We start from the raw sequence: 21,493 nt of genomic DNA on the forward strand, positions 1-21,493 counted from the left end.
GATTTTGGATCCATTTATGCAAATTATAGAGAGGAAAGTGGAAAATGAGAGGGATTTTATCGCAGTTGTTGATAGGAGGTAAAAGCTGAGTGTATTTCCCACCACTATTTGGTCAATGAATAGAGCGGAAATGGGCAACATTGGCAAACGTTTGAGATCCATATTCAGGAATCTGAGAAAAGGTGTAAATCTGAGATTTTCGTCGTAATTTATAATTACGGAGACAGGGAAAGCTCTCAGGGGCATATTCAATTAGAAGTAGACAACTAGAGTAAAAGTGGGGCAAACGTTGAGGGTATTTTTGAGGAATCTTTGAGACGTACAGAGAAAATGTGTCACAAACTACGCAACTGAGAACATGGGATAAACGCCAAGACCGGGGGGGCTTTTATGTGGCTATTAAAGAACTAGCTGGAAAAGGGGGGACCGTTTGTCATATAAAATCCAGCCTGTCCAAAACATAAGCAGAAAGTGATGGTCCACCCCCCCACGGCCCCCGTTCACCTGGGCAGCAGGGAGCCCTCTGAGGGGCTGACTGAAGGGGGCGGGGGGGGCGCTGGAGGGCTCCCTGGGGGAGGGGAGGGGGCGGCAGTGGGGGATGGGCAGGTAGGGGGCAGAGAGTCACTTTCCTGCCCCCCCGGCCCAGCGCTCCCGCACCGGTGTCTCCCACTCACCGGAGCACGGGGGGGTTAATGACGGGCCCCACCCCGCACAGACCCCGGAGGGGAGCCGCAGCTGCTCCTCCGACAGATCCGACACGAGGCAGCGCCTGGTCTGCTCCGGGCTCCGCCCCCAGACGCTGCCCCGCCCCCGGTCTGCTCCAGGCCCCGCCCCCAGACGCTGCCCCGCCCCCGGTCTGCTCCAGGCCCCGCCCCCAGGCGCTGCCTCGTGTCGGGTCTCTCGGAGGAGCAGCTGCGGCTCCCCTCCGGGGTCTGTGCTGGGGGGGCCCGTCATTAACCCCCCCGTGCCCGGCCGGGGGGGGCTTTTTCCAGCTGGGACCAGCCCCTGGCTCTGCCCGCCCCCGACCCGGTGAGTGGGAGACCCCGCGAGGGGGGAGCGCTGGTGGGGGGGCAGGAAAGTGACTCTCTGCCCCCGGCACGGCTGGGATTGGGGGGGGCAGAGACTGGGGCCCGGCGGGCGGGGTCCCTTGGGGGGTGTTGGGGGGAGAAGCCGGAGTTGCGGGGGGTGGGGTTTGAACTGTCTCTGTGCAGCCAGGAAATTCCCGGGGGGGAAGTGGGGGGCGGCGGGGGAGTTAATTCCCCCCCCACGGGCACAAATGCCCCCCGGTTTTCCCCTTTTCCCTCTCGGTAGCTCCCACCTGGTTGTAAACTCCCCCCCACCCCCCCATTGATCCGCTCTCTGTTCTCCCCTGATCCCCCCCCCCGTCTCTCCCTCCTCCTCACATGTCCATTGAAACTCCCCTTCCCTGGTTGGTGGGTGGATGGGGTGGGGGTGGGATTTCCTTCCCCCCGTTTTATCCGCAGCGATTTGTCCCGGTGTCGGTGGGAAGTTGGAGCCCGGAGCCATCCCCCAACCTTGCTGCCCCGGCGTGGGGGTGGGAGGAGACGCCGGGTCTCTGCCGGGGCGGGGAAGGGAGGGGACGTGTCCCCCATGGGGCTGCCCCCAATCCCGGCTTCCCAGTCCCACTTGATGCCCCCAACTCCGCACCGTTGCCCCCAGCCCCCACCTGCCCATCCCCCACTACCGCCCCCTCCCCGCCCCCAGGGAGCCCTCCAGCTCCCCCCCCCCCGCCCCCTTCAGTCAGCCCCTCAGAGGGCTCCCTGCTGCCCAGGTGAACGGGAGCCGGGGGGTGGACCATCACTTTCTGTTTATGTATTGGACAGGCTGGATTTTCTATGACAAACGGTCCCCCCTTTTCCAGCTCGTTATTTAATAGCCACATAAAATCCCCCCCGCCCCGGTCTTGGCGTTTATCCCATGTTCTCAGTTGCGTAGTTTGTGACACGTTTCTCTGTACGTCTCAAAGATTGATAAAAAAAGTTTGCCTCACTTTTACTCTAGTTGTCTACTTCTAATTGAATATGCCCCTGAGAGCTTTCCCTGTCTCTGTAATTATAAATTACGACGAAAATCTCAGATTTACACCTTTTCTCAGATTCCTGAATATGGATCTCAAACGTTTGCCAATGTTGCCCATTTCCGCTCTATTCATTCACCAAATAGTGGTGGGAAATACACTCACCTTTTACCTCCTATCAACAACTGCTATAAAATCCCTCTCATTTTCCACTTTCCTCTCTATAATTTGCATAAATGGATCCAAAATCCCTCAGATTTCCACCCTTTCTCTTTCATTTCTGAACACTGATCTCAAATCTCAGTTTTCCCTCTTACGATGTCATCATCAAATGTCAATTAAAAATCCTCTTGGGTTTGGGGCTGTTCCCCATGTCTCTAAATCCTAGCAACTTGTCCTTCTTTGGGGGGAACCTGTCGCCCTGAGTCCTTCTCCATCCTGGTTGGGAAATTAACCCCCCTGCAACAATGATCATCTTTCCCTCGCCTTTGAGAATCATTTGTTCCCTCCTTTCTCTCTGTTAAAAATGTTTGCTGATAAAAGAGACTAGCCATAGATTCAATACCCATCAAAGCCAGGGGCCTCCCCCTGTTTGGGGGATGGGTGGATCCCAGTTGGTAACAGGAGACTTGGCTGGACCCTTTTCTTTTCTCCAGCTGGCACGGGATGAGGAGGTCCCTCTGAGTGCAGCGTGGTTCAGAAATATCCCAAACCCCATGACAAAGGGTCTCCGTGAGGGGGGGCTTCCCGCAGTGCAAAGATGTAGCCAACTCTGGGGTGGATCCACGGTGGCCATTATTTGCTCGTGACAGAGTATGGAAATTTCTTACTTATTTTGGCCCTCCATGGCTTCCCTTCTCCTGTTAAAGAGGCGTCCCCCCGGGCTCCCCCTGCCTGTGTGACTGGCCAGCAGGGGGCGGTGATAACTTTCTATACACTTACCAGACACTGTGAGGGAACACTGTTGCTGGGGGGTGCATGTCTGTGCGGGGAGATTGCAGCGGGAGCTGAAGGGGCATTGTGGTAGGGGGAGGCCTCTGGGTGGCTGGGCAGGGGGGACCCTAGTCAGGTTAGTGGGTTCTGGAGGGTTTGGGGTTTCGGGGAGTAGTTCTGATGTGCCCAGCCCTAAGGCTATGGGTCCTGGAGGTGGGTATGGCTGGGGGCCTGTTGGCTGCAGACCAGTGGGGGTGGGGGTCTCTTGGGCAGGTGGGGCAGGGGATTAGACGCTGCCTGGTGCTGTGCCAGGGGCTCTGTCTGGGATTGCCCAGCTGGCTCCTGGGACCATTGCCATGCCCAGTGCACAGAGCTGTGGTGGGGCGGTCCCTGGCGCAGAGTGAGGGGTCCTCCTGTAAAGTGTCAGGGGGTCCTGCTGGGAGGAGGAGGGGGTCCCAGGCAAATGGGCTGGCAGATCCTGTTGGAGGGCAGGTGGGGGTCCTAGGCAGGCAATGGGGAAATCCCAGGCAGGCAGTGAGGGACTATAAAATGACTCTACAGTAACAGCCCCCCACCCCATTTTTCCTGCCATTTGCAGGAGCAAATCCAGCCATGGGGGAGCAAACAACCCAGGAATGAGAGTTTCCTAGCAGACAGGCATGGAGAGGGCACAGGGAAAAGGAGATAGAGAGACTGACAGGGTCCGTGGGATAAAAGAGTTTTGAAAGAGATTTCCAGCTCTCTCATCTGCCCAGACAGATGTATTACTGCACTGTGGGGAGAATCACTTTCCTGTGGACAAGACGAGGATGAGAGAGAGGAAAACCCAGTTCCTGACTCCATGTCCCTCCTGCTGGGGTGTGGCTGCCGTGGGGTCAGTGTCAGAGGGAATCCTCGAAAGGGACTCCTTTGGTTCTGCTTTTTTCTAGGATTGCGTTCAGAGACTTTGTTTTGGGATGCGGGAGAGAGAAAAGAGGTTAAAAGTGTGTCTGTGGGCTTAGCCTGGCAGGAGGGGCCAGGTCTCTGCTGTAATCCAGAGATTGAGTAGAGAGTTGTCACTTTGGATGGGCTATCACCAGCAGGAGAGTGAATTTGTGTGGGGGGCGGAGGGTGAGAAAACCTGGATTTGTGCTGGAAATGGCCCAACTTGAGGATCACTTTAGATAAGCTATTACCAGCAGGACAGTGGGTTGGGAGGAGGTATTGTTTCATATTCTCTGTGTGTATATAAAGTCTGCTGCAGTTTCCACGGTATGCATCCGATGAAGTGAGCTGTAGATCACGAAAGCTCATGCTCAAATAAATTGGTTAGTCTCTAAGGTCCCAGAAGTACTCCTTTTCTTTTAGCATTTTCTCAGCACGGCAGAATCTCGGATCTCGCTCTGCAAGGAAAGAGCCTGGGGAACCGTGATGTGAAATGAACTAATGCCCGTTCCCAAACCTCCACAACGGCCCTTCTCGCCCGATCAGGCTGCAGAACGACGCTCACGTTTCGTTCCGGTTCATCCCATCCTCCCATGGGACAGGGGAGCGACATAGCTGCAGGGGAGCCAGCTCAGGTAGGGATTATTGTGGGGGTTCTGATCTGTTCCTGCAGGAGGGAGAGGGACAGCAAATACACGGGAGAGGGGAAGGTTTTCACCGTCTGGTTTGGAGGTTGGAGCGGGGACAGGAAATTCACAGGGTGGAGAAAGGGAGGAGACCAGGGGGTGGCAGACCTGCTGGGAGTTGTTTAATAAGTGGCCTAGATTCTTGGAACAGACCCATGAGGTTCGGAGGTGGAAATGCTCCAATTTGGTGAACAGAAAATAACGCACGTAGATGGGGCTGGGAAAAAGGACCAGACTCCTAGTGCTGGAGCCTGACCCAACTAACCAGTGGGTGCCTTTAAATATGAAGGGGGAAGCCACCAGTCAGGCTTAGGGGAGATTCTCCTGCCTCATATCCAGCTCCTCACAAGGAGGAGGGTGTTGGGCTTCCTACAAGAGATCTCTCCCTAGACTCTGCTCGGGGCAGCATCTCCGGTATCAGTCTGTGGCTAGTAGGTGTGTGATGGATCTGCTGGGAGAGAGGAGGGGTGTCTCTTCGCCCCCTCACCCTGGTGTTTCCTGGGTGGTCTGAGTGGCGTGGGGGTGGGACTCTGTTGGCTGCGGTCCACCCAGAGTTTCCGTTTGATTGGCTCCTCTCCCCCGTGAATAGTGGGGCTGTGAGTGGGGCAGCAGGTCCTGAGTGTGGGGCTCTGGCTCTTTCAGGGGCCGGTGACCTTCGAGGAGGTGGCTGTGTATTTCACCAGGGAAGAGGGGGCTCTGCTGGACCCCGCTCAGAGAGCCCTCTACAGAGACGTCATGCAGGAGACCTGTGAGAATGTGACCTCGCTGGGTAAGGGTTCCTGTCTCCTCGGTTCTTGGAAGGGGAACTGAAGAGATGAGGTTCACGCCACCCCCACAATGCCACCTCTGCTCTGTCCTGTTCCAGCATCACCCCAGCATGCCAGTGACACACACACGACCAGAGACCCTCCCCTGCTGCAGAACGCTGTGGGAAGAGAGCACAGGAGCAGAATCGCACAGTGTCAAATATCTCCTGTTTGCACAAGTAAAACGGGGGGTTAGGTCCAGCATAACGAACAGAAGCTTCCTACCCCTGGCCTTCTCTCAAACCCTGAGCCTTCTCCACCCAGACCAGAAAGTGCTTGGGGTGTAAGAAGCAGGCTGCTGGGGTCAGAGCGGCTGGTCCAGGGTTACTGATCACACAGACCTTGAATGCTGGCTGGAGGAATCCAGACAAGGGAGCTCCAGCAGCAGACCATTGAAACTCAGCCAGGATTACAGATGACACAACTCCTCACTGCTCCGGATTGCCCCGTGCATGGGACAATGGCCTCGGTTGCTGGTGAAAATCCTTGAGACCTGGAGAGTTGCTCCCCTCATCCGCATGTGCAATAGCCACAATCTCTCTTCTCTGCAGACTTGGTTTTTTGAGTCCCTCATTCCTGAAGTCACATGACCCCGATTCTTATTTTTCACATTCTGCTTTTCTAGACTATTTAGAGTCTGTTGCTTCTGAATGATAGTTTCTAATTTCCCAATATTCTCCACACCCAGGGATTTTCCTACTCCCTCCCATTGCACTGGACTCACTAGGTTCCCTGGTATTTAAGAACGGCCACACTGGGACAGACCAAAGGTCCATCTAGCCCAGTGTCCTGTCTTCCGACAGTGACCAGCGCCGGGTGTCCCAGAGGGAATGAAGAGAACAGGGAATCATGAAGTGATTCATCTCCTGTCACCCATTCACAGCTTATGACAAACAGAAGTTAGGGACACCATCCCTGCCCATCCTGGCTAATAACCATTCACGGACCTGTCCTCGGTAGATTTCTCATGATGTTTTTTGTTTTTTGTAACCCTATTATAATCTTGGCCTTCACAACGTCCTCTGGCAAGGAGTTCCCCAGGTTGACTGTGCGTTGTGTGAAGAAATACTTCCTTTTGTTTCTTATAAACCTGCTGCCTATTAATTTGATTGGGTGATTCCTAGTCCTTGTGTTCTGAGAAGGAGTAAATGACACTTCCTTCTTTACTTTCTCCACAGCAGACATGCTTTTATAGACCTCTCTCATATGCCCTCTTGTCTCTTTTCCAAGCTGAAAAGTCCCAGTCTTACATATCTCTCCTCATACAGAAGCTGTTTCATACTCCTAGTCCGGGTTTTTTTGCCCTTTTCTGAACCTTTTCCAATTGCAATGTATCTTTTTTGAGATGGGCCGACCACATCTGCACACAATATTCAAGATGTGGGCGTACCATGGATTTATACAGAGGCAAGTTATGTACTGTCTTATTATCTGTCCCTTTCTTAATGATTCCCAACACCCTGTTCGCTTTTTGACTGGCTCTGCACCCTGAGTGGATGTTTTCAGAGAACTATCGACAATGACTCCAAGATCCCTCTCTTGAGTGGAAACAGCTAATGTAGACCCCATCATTTTATATGTATAGTTGGGATTATGTTTTCCAATGGGCTGCACTAGGTGCTATCCTGACATCTAGGACTGCTGAGATCCTGCATTCAGTGATATCCCTGCCCTTCCTGTTCCCTTTCTCCACTGAACCCCACCAGCCCATTCTTAGTGTTCCCAGCTTCCCCAGGACTCTCTCATTGTGTCTGGACCTCTCTCTCTCTGCAAGAAGCAGTTCCAGGGAGACTTGTCCTCTGTCTGGAGTCTTCAACTTCTGGGACATGGATTTACTTTCTCTGTGTTTTAGGAGATGCTTTGAAATTGAGTGTCTGTGACATTAACCACAGTGCAATCTTGACTGGTTGAACAGCTGTTTCCCCTCAGTTGCCCCTCAGTTCCCCTCAGTTGCGTTTTCAGTCAGGACTCCCCAAGGCACACCAGGTCACACTAAGCACTGAAGTGAAATTAATAGAATGTTTTGTTTTTTTATGACAAAGTCTTATGCAATCACCTGAACTCCTTTGTTTTCTTTCATCTGAGCAGGGTTTTCCATTTCCAAACCTGATGTGTTTTCCCAGCTGGAAGAAGGGGAAGAGCCATGGGTCTCAGAGCTCCAGGGTTCAGAGGAAAGACAGACCCTGAGAGCTCCCTGCAAAGGTGAGGAAACATGAAACCAACTCAGAATCTGTAAGTGCCTGAAGGAAACATCTGGGATGCCCTACGAAGCCCTTGGGAGGTCACTCAGTTCATTATTGTCCCGAGCAGGGGTCATAACCTCAGGGTAACTATAGCTCATGGCTTCCTGTAGATCCTAGCAGACATCAGGCAGTAGCTTCCTCCCTTCCCCCCATGAATTTGATGGGATGTGAAGGCTGAATTGATCCCCTCCTCTCTCCCAGTTAGGGGAAGTGTTTGGAGGAGTTCAGTTCCTGCTTTTATTTGACCTGTCTCCAGCACTTCTTTTCGTTGGCCTTCCCCTTTCCATCCCTGTTTGAGGTTTCTGTCTCTACCGCAGCAGGTGATGCGATGGCATGTGAGAAAGAGGAGCAGAATTCTCAGCAGGAAGATGCTGGGCAAGTGGATAAACACAGAGCATTATCACGATGCATCAGACGATGCTTTGACTTCTTTAATCCTATATCAGAGTCGCTATGCCTGGAGATGAAAGTGTCAAAAACCTGGAAGGGGAATTTGATCCCAAGCACCGTGTGATCATTTGGAGTTTAAATCCCAGGTTCCATCAATTGGTAAAGCCACTTCTGGCAAGGGGGCTGTTTTGTCCCCCATTATGGGGGATGCTAGGTTACTAAAAAAATTTTAAATAACCTAACTAATTCTATGGCATGGGGAATGGTCCCCTTCATGATGCAGATGTTGAGGAAATAGAAGTGGGTTTTTTATTGAATTTATCCTTTGTAGGTGCTAAAAAAAGTGTATGAAATGAAATCAGTGTTGGAAATCTAATAGCTGCAGAAAAATAGCTAGTTTTGAATAGAAACTCCAGCTCTGATAACTAACAGGCCTGTAACCAGTCCCTTGCCTGGAATTGTGCCACCAAATTAAAGAAAAGCCGGGCATGTTTCAGGAAGCCATTCCTCACTAACACTGCTGAGATTTTGAGTGCTTTTGTAAAGGATTCTACTTCAGGGAAGTGTACATTTACCCTAACCAAGGCCAAGGATTTGGAAAGAACTGGGGTTGAATGAGTACACGCTCCGTTCTTGGTTTCCATCCCAGTAAAAGAAGCTATGGTGACCAAAGCCCCAAGGAAAATTGTTTGTTTGTACAACTCACTGATTACAGATCCAAAGCATGCCAGGGTTAGATTGAGAACAATCATCCTTCACCATTTGGATCCAAAGAGAGAGAGTGCTTCATAGGACATTCCCTCCTCATGGATTCCAAACTGGGTGCCTCATTGGATAATGTCAAAGTCAGATTCAGGACTCACATAATTTGTCAGACCATTCTGTTTATTAGCAAAGCACTTTGCCAATGCACACAGATATGTGAGCCCCCTGCAAAGGCTCAAGCTAACATATTTATACAGATAAGCCAATTTAACATAAGAGACAAAAGGAGGCAGAAACTGACAAATATACATACATATCTTACTTGCATACGAATGTTTACCAATCTCCCAGCTCAGTAGGAGCTCTAAGTTAATTAGTTTGAGGACCCATTGTCTCACACTCCTTAATGTTTCTCTTCTTGACAACTATATTTCAACAAACCCTTCAAGTAGCATTTCTTTAATGAATTCTAATTTCAATATAATTCATTCTATTTTCACAGAAACAAGGACTTTCAGGCTGTGGAAATGATGGTAACCAATGAGGCAACGAACGTGTCCGGTTCCAGTTTCAGACTTCCAGATACTCGCATGTTGAGTCCTGATTCTCTGGTTTTGTGTCTGATGCTCCGGCTTCACAATAAAGCTGATGTTGGCACAGCTGCCCCCATGTAGCTGCTCTGGTGTAGCATGCTATTACAGATGCTCTAAGCCAATGGGAGAGATCTCTCCCGTCGGACTTCATTAGTCCAGCCCCCTCAAGCTATATGTCCTGCTGACGTAGCGCTATCTACAGAGGGCATTAGGGCTGTGTAACTACATTGCTCAACTCTGGATTTTTCACACCCCTGAGCAATATAGTTATACCGATAAATGCCTTTAGTGTAGGACAGTTTTCTCTTGTGTTTTATGCATTTACATCCCTTCTCCTCTACCTCCTCCTACTTTGAAAGATTAAAAAGTGTGAAAAGAGAGATTTTTTTTTCCTCGTGATGCAAACATTCCCACATAGGAGACCCCTTCCACCAACACACATGGCAGAAGAACCAGCGATATGTGAACTCAGAGAATTGGTTGGGACCTACGTTGGGACAAACCAGAACTAGAGCCAAGGTTCAGTTGTTGGCAATGGGGATTAAAAGGAAATGAACTCATATGACAAGAATTTGAGCTCTTTGAATATGTTATTGTTTCCAATGAAAAAGAATTTATTGGTTAAAGAGTAGGAGACTAATTGTGTGATAATCTGAATCACTTTGTAAAACAAAGTGTCTTGTTTAGTGACAGCTGATCTTGAAAAGTTAATTTGCTTTAATTTACCCCCTGTAGTGTAAGGCGTTCTGGTAGAAAACCTCACTCTAATGGTTGGGGTGGAAGAATGTGTGTGAGAGTGTATAAGTGAATATTGGCCCAGGATAGATTTTAAATTTTTGTGTTTCAAATAGAACTTATTTTGCTTAGTTTCAAAGTCTATTTCTAGTGAAAACAAAATTATTCAAAGAGACAATTTGTAGAAGTTTTTCAAGTTCTTACACTTCCAGTGTTTGAAGTATAGACAGAGCCTGAGACAGACTGATCCCCTATGGGAAGTTAGTCATGACATGAATTCCAATTTTGACCCATTTCCCTATATGTGAGGGAGGTACTAGTATGGAGGGCTGGGCCAGCTGTCCGATCGCCTGGTTCCTCAACTGTAGCTACAGCTCTTAGGACCCATCTACCCAAAGACTGAGAGAAATGGAGAGTTCCAACCATTGTTATTTTAGTATCTTATTGTTCCTTTCTCTGTTTTTTGTGCTGGCCTTTCTATTATATCAGGGTGTGACGGTATAGCTCAGTGCATGTTGTGACAAAGCTCTGTCCTTGTCTCTATGGGTCCCACGTTTCCTGGTGGATTTTGCTAGCCCCAGAGGCTCACTGTGACCCTCCACATAGCCCTTCTCTCTCTCTAGAGGCAAGGGCCACAGCTTACTGAGCCATCGTAAGCCAGCAAGGGAGGTGAGGAGAAGCAACCCTCCCTCGCACAATCTCTGTTTCCCAGTATCCATGATTAATCAAGAAGGAGAGGGGAGGGGAGGGGGGAGCCCGGGCCTACCCTCTACTCTGGGCTCCAGCCCAGGGACCCTAATAGTAGCAGCTATGGTAGCTGACTTTTGGGAAATAGGACGTGTACAATTCCCTGGGCCGCTTCCCCACAGCAGCCCCCACTCAGTATCTCCTTCGCTGTTACCTCAGGGCCTCCTTCCTTGCACCTGATGTGGATTTGCACTGCTTGGTTCCTCCAACAGCACGGCTTCCTCCTACAGATCCTGACACATGCGCCTCACTGACGAACTGGGAGGCTTTTCACTAGTTCCAGCCAGGCCTTGATGGGCTTCACGTGTTCCAATCAACCTAGCTATCTCCACTGCTTTCTAGAAGGATCTTAATTGGCCCCAGGTGTCTTGATTAACCTGAAACAACTGCCGTTTGGTTACTATGGTACCAAGGATTTGTTTAGCCTGGGGCTAAAATACCTGTTCCTCACTACTTAACTATAGCCGTCTTGCCTTGCCCCGTCACAATGTGTGACAAAAGCTTATTGGTGCCAATTGGCAAAGGGGTCACTGTCATTCACAAGCAACTCCTGTCTCAGACCTGACAAATTCACCACACCTAGGACCCAGAGCAGGGGTGGTGGAATCTTCCTTACAGTGGGGGGGCCACCGGCATCCGAACTGTGACGCCCCCATGACACCCCTTTCGCCCCAGCCCTCACTCACTCCGCCCCTTCTCCCTGAGGCCCCAATCTCACACCGCCCCTTCTCCCTGATGCCACCCCTCCCTCCCTCCGAGGCCACACCCACAGAACGCCTCTTCCCCCAAGGCTCCACCTTGTTCCCCCCTCCGTCGTCCGTTCTTAGGGCTGCTAAAAAGTGCTGGGCCCATGGCCCTCTAAACCCCCCTTGTCCTGCACCCTGACACACAGCCAGGCAGGCAGCAGTGTGTGTGAGTGTGTGTATGTGACAGAGACTGCTGGGCTGTGCTGAGCCAGTGCGGGAAGTGGGGGCTGATGTCGGGGCTGTCCCGCTCTCCCTGACTCAGGACTGGGGTGTCCCCTCTCCCCCTGACTCAGGACTGGGGTGTCCCGCTCCCCCTGACTCAGGACTGGTTGCTTCCAGCAGCTGTCTGAACTTAGGGACAGCGTGCCAACACACTCACTCTTCCACAACACACACGCTCCCCGAACACACACACTGTCTGTCCCCAACACACACACACTCTCTGCCCACCATGCCCACGGCAGCTGAAAAGCAGCTGGCAATCGAGTCGGATGCCCATGGAACAATGGGATAGAGAAACCTGCCTCGTGTGGCTGCCCACGAGGCATTGCAAACCCTTCCCAAAGCACCCTGCGGCCAGTTGCACAGTGGGATAGCGTCCCACAATGCACTGCTCTCTGTGGCGATCCAAGAGCTGCTAGCCTGGATGCGCTCCGGTGACACAAGCAGCCTAGTGTGGACATGCAACAGCGGCTTAATTAAAACGCTTTAACTAAAGCAGCATAACTCTGTCGTGTAGACGTAGCCTGGCTCCCACTGGGGCCAAGGATGCTCAGGCACTGAAACTGAAGAGCCACAACTTCCTCCGGGCAGGTGCCTCGTGGGAGGGGCAGAGAGGTGTGAGCGGTTCTCAGGGCAGGTGAGGGGAGGGGACAGAGAGGAGTGTGTGGCAGGCTGGGCAGGTCTCATGGGAGGGCTCAGAGAAGTGTGGGTAGCGGGCAGAGTCTGTCTCAGGAGAGGGGGCAGAGAAGTGTGGGTGGCAGGCAGACCGTGGGGTAGGGGGCGGAGAGGCACGAGCAGCCTGCAATGAGGCCTTGGGGGAGGAGAGGAGCGAGCGAAAGGTGGACCAGCAGGCCTCAGCCAAGGAGGCAGAGTGAGTGGGAAGAAGTCCCCCTGTTAATTCAGTGCTATCTACACTGGGATTAGGTTGGCATAATGGCATTGCTCAGGGGGGTTAAATTTTTTACCCCACAAAGTAATGTCATTACACTGACTTAATTTTGTAGCGCAGACTTGTCCAAAGAATCACACACACACCTTGGGAGCAAAACTTCACCTGCTTCTCTGCTTTACAGAATCCAACACAAGCAACGCTTGTCCGGCCGTGGGGGGCGTTGGCAGGGAGTCAGGTGTGGGCAGACACCATACGTTAGCCAGAGACGGGCACCATGGCTTAGCTGGCTAAAGCACCTGTCTTGTAAACAGGAGATCCTGGGTTCAACTCCCAGTGGTGCCTTGTTGAGTGGCTTTTGGGGCACCTGGTACTGGCTGCTGTCAGAAGACAAGATACAGAGATAGGTGGACCTTTGGTCTAGCCCAGTGATGCTGGTTTTGCTGTTTAAATTACACGCACAGGCACTGATGATAGAGTGACTGAAAGTTTGGGTGTTAAGAGCTGATAGGTCAGTGGTGCAGTCCCCTCGCAGATGACCCCCTCCCTCTGGGACAGGGGCAGGTCTGAGCTCTCACACCAAGTGGCTCATTGGGGCTGTGTTAGCCGACGGCCAAGGATGTTTGGTGAGGTGCCAGCTATGCCCGTTTATACCATCCATGACTTTAACCGCTAGGACGCACTGTCCCTTCGCGGCGGGCAGCCCGGGCTAGGCTGACGGATGCCCCAAGGTCCTAACCACCCGTGACTTTAACTGCTAGAGCTCAGAGCTCCTTCGCAGCGGGCAGTCAATACTGACTGACAGGTGCCCCAATGGCAGCACTAAGAGCATCTCCACACCCGTGACTTTAACTGCTAGAGCTCAGAGCTCCTTCGCAGCGGGCAGCCAGGATTGACTGACAGGTGCCCCAAGAGTTTACCCCGTGGAGGCGGCACAACTCAACGCTAGGCTCTTAGTACTCTCACCTAATGGCCAGGCTTTAGAGCCAAAACGGCTGAGGTTCTTTAATTGTGTCGGCTGCTTTACAGTAAACCAGAGAAAACAAGTCAGGCTTATGCACAAATGGTTACCAAAATTTATTAAGCTAGATTCTAATCATGTGGTTACAAAATTGCTAGTGCCTACTTATTTAAATGTAGAGATGTTACACACACAAACAAGTTACAAAACTGAAGCCACAATCCCAAAGAAAGAAAACAAAGTATAGAGCTCTATTTCAAAATATGTGTACACTAAAGATAGGAGATCAGGTGTGGGTGCTTCTTACCCTCCTTGCATCTCTCAATTCCAGCGGTGCCAAGCCAGGATCGGTCACTCAATTCCACGGAAAGACGAATAAGGGACAAGGCGTAGGGACCCTCTTAGCTGCAAAAGCCTTGGGAGGCTGTCACTTATCTGACCAGCAGATAGATAGTGAAAAGCACTCCAGAATCATGGTGCTGTAGGTCCCCTACTTATACCTCTGTACTCCTTTATTCTCTTTCTCCTTTCTTATGCCAAATTGAGGCTGGTCTGTCGGGGTGACGCCAGCTTTCGCAAGAGTAGTTTACACTTGCAAAGGAGAGAAACAATAAGTTTCGACTACTGGACACTTCTTTTATCAGGGTAAATATTTTCCCACCTAGGATGTTGGGGTGTGTGCATCACGCTATTTAGTAGGGGCTAAGAGCCATGTCTGTCACAGGGCCTCTGCCTGCTGTGAGCTTAATCCTTGTATCTGTTCCCAGAGGCACATTGTAGCAGCACACCTGTGCTTTCACAGCTTCAAAGGCTGTGCTGGAATATATGTTAAGTGCCCTGTTCCTGCTTCCTCCTGTGTTTCCAGCAATGCTGGTCTGAGGGGGGGGGGGGGCTGACTGTCTGGCTACATTCCACCCCCTGATGCACCACACTACATCCCAGATTGCAAGGTGGCGGTGATGCCAGCACCTCTTGCCCTCCTTGGGGAAATCTAGAAATACCCAACAACCAAATTAGAGGATGAGGGTTCGCGGAATTGGGTAGGATCCCTTTTTAGCTCTAGGTATCTGATTTGCGTGGAGGAAAGAGCAGTTTGAATCAAACGCTTCATAATACATAAAGTTACACCAAAAAAAATTACAATAATTAAAATGGTTAAAACAGTATTCACAACCGAATGTAAAAACGGGGAGAGGGAGAATCCCAAGTGTTGAGCTAACCATTGCATCCATGAGGTTTGTCCATTCTCAGCCACTGCATGTACTGGTACAAATTCAATTCCCAGTGCATTGGTTGAATCCAGCAAGGTGCACATCCAGCAATTTGTAGCACCAGCAGCTGAGGCGATGGTTTGGATTGCTCCCCGAAGAGGATGTTCTGGTATTGCCAAGGTGACTGGAGCCAACAGAAGGATCATGAGGGCTTGCAGGAACATATCTCTGGTGGGTCGTGTTCTAGCTAAAAAACTTATTTTAACACTAAAAGCAAAAATTACACCTGCTATTATAAGTAATGGCAAATATATCAACAGTCCATAATAGTCTCTAGTGATCAAACAGGTCTGCTGCATGGTCCATTTTGCTGACAGGTTAGCTGGCAGGTTGCTCGGAACCATGGGACCATTCCTGCAATAAATCACATGGTCAGCCGGTCTTGGATGCGATCCAAGCCTCTGTAATGGTTATTAGCCTTTTATCAGCATTTAAGGCACTCCATACACCTTTCTCTTTATAGGCGTGCAAAACGCAGGTAAAGGTTCCCAGGGCTGGGTGTTTAATCACAACAGTGTCTCCGGGGGCATACTTGGAACTGTGCAGTGGTGTTCTGGCAGGGCAGATAGCTTTCCCTGTAGGGAAGAATCCCCTGCTGATTGGACTTCCTGTAGGAGTCTGTCTGTTGTTTAATCTCTGCACCACTTCGTCCAGTCTGTCTCCCCACGTGCCATCAGTAGGCTTCAAGTGATTCTTTAGCAACCCATTCCAGCGCTCGATCATGCCATTAGATTGAGGTCGATATGGAAGGTGGAAGGTCCATTGGACTCCATGGTTAAGGGTCCATTCCCTTACAAGTTTATTCTTAAAATGCGAACCATTATCTGATTGGATTTCTTGAGGCATTGGGACAATTGCTGTTAAGCGGTTTAGTCCCATAACTGTGGACAACCCTGTTGCCAATCGGGCTGGATATGCAAAACCAATCCCTGAAACAATTTCTACTCCAGTCAAGATGTATTTCCACCTCTGCCTTGTAGTGGGCAGTGGTCCGACATAGTCGACCTGCCAGGTTGCCCATAGTGTTTTTCCATCTCTTAGCCTGGCAAACCTTTGTCCTTCTGCTATATGTTTTCTAGTCTCAGCACAAATAGTGCAGGCTTGCACCAGGTCTCTAGCCTGTCTGTGGGTGATAGGCCACCCCCTGATATGTGCTTGCCGCACTAACTCATCACTTCCTGTGTGTCCTAAATTATCATGTAACCATGAATATAAGCGTTCCCATTCTACTTGTGTGGTAAAGAGCTGGGCAGCTGCATCGGCTAAATTGTTTAACTGTGCAGCTGGGGTATTATTCCTCTGATGAGCTGAGACATGTCCTATAGACAGGGGTTCTTGCAGGGCATGCTGATATAACCACTGCCAGTATTCCAGTCCCCAGACTGGTTTACCTCCTATTTCCCAGTGGTTATTTTACCAGTTAGTGATCCACTGAGTGGCACCTGCCCATACCGCATAGGAGTCCGTATATACTGCGGTGGCTCCTGCTTCACAGGCCAGTTTAATTGCAGCCAATTCTGCACGTTGTGCTGACCCATCAATTTCAGCAGTTAGGGGTGCTGCAGAGGGGTCTGCAGGCACTGCTGCAGCTTTTCCCTTCCATTTGCCTTTGACCAGCCTGACACTGCCATCAGTGAACCATACTCCCTCAGGCTTAGAAGGATCAAATGGGGCAGCATCCTTAATGGGAGACTGCTGTGGAGGTAGGCGGTATTCATCAGGCATTCCTACTTTCCATAGGGATTCCTGAATCATAGTGGGGTTTTGTGCAGTGTCTGCACTCCCTACCCTGTGGTGTATGTAAAGTGCCCATCTTTGGATAGTCATCTTTTGTGCTACACCAGGTGGTAACTCTTTCCCTTCCAATATAGGTGTAATGATTGGAAGAGGAGTGTGAATTGTGATGTCCTTATCCTGAGTTAATTCCTCAGTTTCTCTCAAGGCTGTGTAAGCTGCCAAAAGCACCTTCTCATAAGGCGTGTAGTTAGCCTGTGACCCTTGCCATGACTTGGAACCAAACTGAATTGGTCGTCTGGGAGCAGTGTCACTGTCTTGCCAGAGAGCATAAGACATTCCAGTGGCTCCCACAGTTAGGTACAAATGGAATGGGGCTTCAGGATGTATGGGACCCAGAGCCTGATAGGTGTGTATCTCCCCTATCAGTTGCCTGAGGGCTTCCTCATGGGCAGGAGCCCATTCCCAGGCAGCACTTTTCTTTAACAAATTGTACAATGGTCTGGCTATAATGGCAAAGCCAGGTACATGTTTTCTCCAAAACCCCAGGGTTCCCAAAATCTGTCTCAATTGATCTTTACTTTCAGGGGAGGGTGCCTGATTTAGCTCTTGCACAGTGTCATTAGGCACAGACCTCCGACCTCCCATCCATACAGTACCTAAGAATTTTATCTCTTGGGAGGGACCTTGGCATTTCTCAGCTGGTAGCTCTAAATTAAGGGCTTCTAGTGCTCCTTTGATTTGATTCATAGCCTCCTGTACCTCTTCTGAGGTTTTCCCACCTATTAAGATGTCATCAATGTATTGCACAGTTTGTACATTGGGTGGCAGTATAAGGTCATCTAGGACCTTTGCCAGTGCCCCATGGCAAATAGTGGGTGAGTGTTTAAACCCTTGTGGCCGTCGGCTAACACCAACCTCTCTGGGGCTCTTCCCTTCTCCACAGGGACGTCTGTCTTCTCGCTCAATGAGCAGTGGGAAAGGAGAAAACTCCAGAGAGGCTCCACCTCGCGCTCACATACGAGACCCTGAATTCTCTCTCAGTCCTCAAGGAGACACCTCAAGAAGGAGACTCCCTGCAGCAAAGCCCCGGGGGTCTCTGAGATCCCCCTGCCCTGCAGCCTGTCCTCCCTGGCCGTTGTCGTGGACTCTCTGTGAGGTCACCGCCTCCCAACCTCCTTTCACCAATCAGCTGAGTGCTGCAAAAGGCCCTTGTGATGTCACTGCCACCCCCACCCCTGCCCTGCAGGGCTCATGTCCTGCCCCGAGCCGGCTCCTGTGCGTGTTTGAGCTGCTCCCCCTGGGTCACCCCCACACACTCAGTGGTCGTGCAAGGGTTCACGCAGGCCACACGTGGAACCATCAGAGGATGCTCCATGTGCCGCACTCGGTTTTGCAGAGATTTGGAGACGTGAAGGCCAGAAGAGACTCTTAGATCATCTCATCTGGCCCCCTACACATCACAGGCCTCCTGCATGGTGCAGTCGCGAGTTTTGGACCAAAGCAGACTCGAGAAAGGCATCTCATCAAGGGATGGAGGAAGCACCACTTCCCTTGGGAGTCTGGAGGAAATTGATGCTGTGGGGGGCAGCTCTCCAACTCCACATTCTCCAGCCCATTCCCCTCTGATCCCACTCAGGGTGACCAAGAGAAACTGCACCATCTGCTCAAGAAACTCCCTGAAAAAGCACAAGAACAAATCTGCACAGACCCACCCCTGGAACCCCGACCAGGGGTCTTCTATCTGCTACCCAAGATCCATAAACCCGGAAATCCTGGACACCCCATCATCTCAGGCATTGGCTCGGGGTGCTGGTCGCGCAGGGCCTGAGGAGAGAGTCGACACAGCCAGATACTCCTGCTGTCAGGATGCCAATGCCTGAGAGGATTTCATCTCAGTCTCTGACGAGGGGGTTCAGGCTCCAGTGCTCTGCTCTGTTTTCCCAGCCCTGTGCAGGGGGTTGTTTCCAGTTTCAGAAATGGGGCAATGTTCACACACTCCCAATGGGTCTTTGCATAAATCAGGTCCTAAGCCAGGGGCAGGCAAACTTTGGCCTGATGCCAGATCGGGTTTCAGAAATTGTATGGAGGGACAGTTAGGGGAGGCTGGGCCTCCTCAAACAGCAAGGCATGGCCCGGCCCCCGCCCCCATCCAACCCCCGCTTCTCGCCCCCTGACGGCCACCCCGGGCCTCCGGCCCCATCCAACCCCTCTGTTCCCTGAGGGGCCCCAGATCCCCCAGCCCGTAACACCCCCCACCACCCCATCGAACCTCCCCCCTCCTTCCTGCCTGCTCCCCAGGACCCCTGCCCCATCCAACCGCCCCTTCTCCCTGACCGCCCCGGGACCTCCTGCCCTCAGTCAACCCCCTGTTCCCCATCCTCTGACCGCCCCAACCAGCCCCAATGCCCCAGTGTTGCAGAGCCCCTCCACAATCCCCCCCTGCCCCTACCATCCTCCTCTCCCCAAGCCAGGCTGCAGCCGCCCCACCCTACAGACCCCTCCCCTCCCTACAGCCCCCCACAGCCAAGCTGTGTCCCCCTGGGGGCAGCCATGGTGCTGCCCCTCCCAACTCAACCCAACCCAACAGCCACAGCCATGCCATTGACCCAAGTCCCCGATCCAACTACCCTATAGCCTCTCCCTCCCCCACATCCCTCCCAGACCCAGTCCCCATCCCGACAACCCAATCGCCCCCGTCCACAACTCCCTCTCCTCCTCCCACAGCACCAATCCATCCCCTACCCTCCCACAGCTCCCACCACACAGACCCCTCCACCTCCCAGCTGGGCCCCCTCCCTGCCCCCCTCCACCCCACCCACCCCGTCAGACACCCGCGCCCGCTGGTGCACCAGGGTTTCCCCAAGACCCACCAACAGCTGTGAATGGTGTGAGGGAGAAGGTGTTGGTATTTGGTTGTGTGTTGGTATTGTGTGTATGTGTCGAGGCTTGTGGGGGCTTTGTGCTGGGGGAGAAGCTGAACCCTGGTTCGGGGCCGGGGCTTCTCTGACTCGGGGTCCTATGAAGGGAGCCAGCCAGTCAGGCCGTGGAACAGGAGCCAGCAAACAGGGCTGTAAACAGGGGAGTCTGAGGGGGAGTTTGTCTTGTGGTGCTTGTTTGGGGTTTGTTGTTCCTGTGGGGGGTGGGATTTGGGTGTTTCCCAGGTGAACAGGATTTAGGTGGGAAGGCGATGACAGACATGGAGGCAGCAGTGGAAGGGACTCGTGTCGTGGAAGACACAATGGAGATGACTGGCTGTGGAAGCTGCCGCATGTCCATGATCCTGGAGGGGGGACCTGGTCAGAGTTTTGTCTGCATGAAATGCCGTCTGCTCGAGCTGATGGAGGAGAAGATCTGAGGTTTGGAGATGCAGGTGGAAAGTCTGGTTGAGTTTAGAAAGGGGTTTGAGCAGATGATGGAGCAAAGACATGAGGTATCTGAAGGGAAAAGCTCTGACTTGCAGATGGAAGCAGGACTGGGGAATTCTGAGGGGAGACTGCTGGGTGAGGAAAGTGGTCAGTGGAAGCATGTGACTACAAGAACCAGGCAGAGGAAAAGACGGGCTGTGAAGGAGAACTAGAGCTCAGAAATAGGTTTTGAGAGTTGGAAAATGAAGAAGGGGCTCAACAGGTGGTCACTGAAGGTGGAGGGGCAAGGAGGAAGAGAAGAGCAGCTAGTCCTATAGAAAAAGGGGAAGAGTCAATGGAGACTACACCAAATATGAGCCCCAGGAGGATACAGGATGGGTTGAAGAGGATTAAAAGGGAGAATAGGAATGGAAAGAACTTGCAGCCAGAGGGAACAGGGGTAGACTGGAGAATAGCACCGTCAGCAGGGAAAGGCAGGGCTACGTGATCGGGGACTCTTTACTGAGAAGACTAGACAGGCCTGTAACCAGAGCTGATCCAGAGAATAGAAGGGTGTGCTGTCTTCCAGGTGCTAAGATACGGGATGTAGACCTGAGGTTGAAAAGGATCCTAAAGGGAACGGGAAAGAATCCCCTAATTATCCTTCATGTGGGAACAAATGATACAGCTAGATTCTCGCTGGAAAGGATTAAGGGAGACTGTGCTTGGCTGGGGAAGACGCTAAAGGAAATCGAGGCTCAGGTGATCTGTGGTGGGATTTTGCCTATTCCTGGAGAAGGTCAACAAAGGCGTGACAAGATTATGACTATCAACAGATGGCTCAGGCAGTGGTGCTAGAAGGAGGGCTTTGGGATGAATGGCCACTGGGAGGCATTCCTGGACAGAGGACAGTTCTCTCGGGATGGACTTCATCTGAGTAGGGAAGGAAACAGACTTCTAGGATGGAGGCTGGCACAACTGATTCAGAGAGCTTTAAACTAGGAATCTGGGGGAGATGGTTGGTTGGGGGATGTCCAGGTAATCTCCATGCCGGATTTTAGCCTTGAGAGGGAAGAAAAGAAAGTAAGAAAGGATACAGCCGTGGGTAGGGGAATGGCTATAAGGAGGAAGGGCAGTGTGGACACCAGTCTAGTAGGTTCTGCTGGCTGTGGAATCACCGTGCCTCATTGGGTAAAGAACGTGAGCGAGGCCAAACAGCAAAAATGAAGATGTTTGTACACCAATGCGAGGAGCCTTGGTAACAAAATGGAGGAATTAGAGGTACTGGTGCAGGAAGTGAAACCAGATATTCTCGGGAGAACAGAAACAGGGTGGAATAGTCGTCATGACTGGACTACGGGTGTTGAAGGGTATGTGCTGTTTAGGAAAGACCGAAATAAAGGTCAAGGTGGTGGAGTAGGATTGTCTATCAATGAGGAGGTCGAATGTAAAGAAATCAGCGATGGAATGGAGAAGACAGAGTCCGTCTGGGCAAAAATGACATTGGGGAAGCAAACGACTCG

General features: G+C 51.6%; 1 long non-coding RNA gene and 1 other non-coding gene across 2 annotated transcripts; both read left to right on the top strand.

Annotated features, from left to right (window-relative positions):
* Nucleotides 1-7,510: 7,510 nt before the first annotated feature.
* Nucleotides 7,511-9,696, top strand: LOC140904781 (uncharacterized). Its single transcript, XR_012156656.1, has 2 exons — nt 7,511-7,589; nt 9,228-9,696. It is a non-coding gene; the product is annotated as an uncharacterized lncRNA (long non-coding RNA).
* A 3,232-nt stretch (nt 9,697-12,928) lies between these two features.
* TRNAT-UGU (transfer RNA threonine (anticodon UGU)) lies at nt 12,929-13,002 on the top strand. Its single transcript has one exon. It is a non-coding gene; the product is annotated as a tRNA-Thr (tRNA).
* Nucleotides 13,003-21,493: the final 8,491 nt, after the last annotated feature.

The sequence above is a fragment of the Lepidochelys kempii genome, unplaced genomic scaffold, assembly GCF_965140265.1.
Source record: "Lepidochelys kempii isolate rLepKem1 unplaced genomic scaffold, rLepKem1.hap2 scaffold_69, whole genome shotgun sequence".
NCBI lineage: Eukaryota > Metazoa > Chordata > Testudines > Cheloniidae > Lepidochelys > Lepidochelys kempii.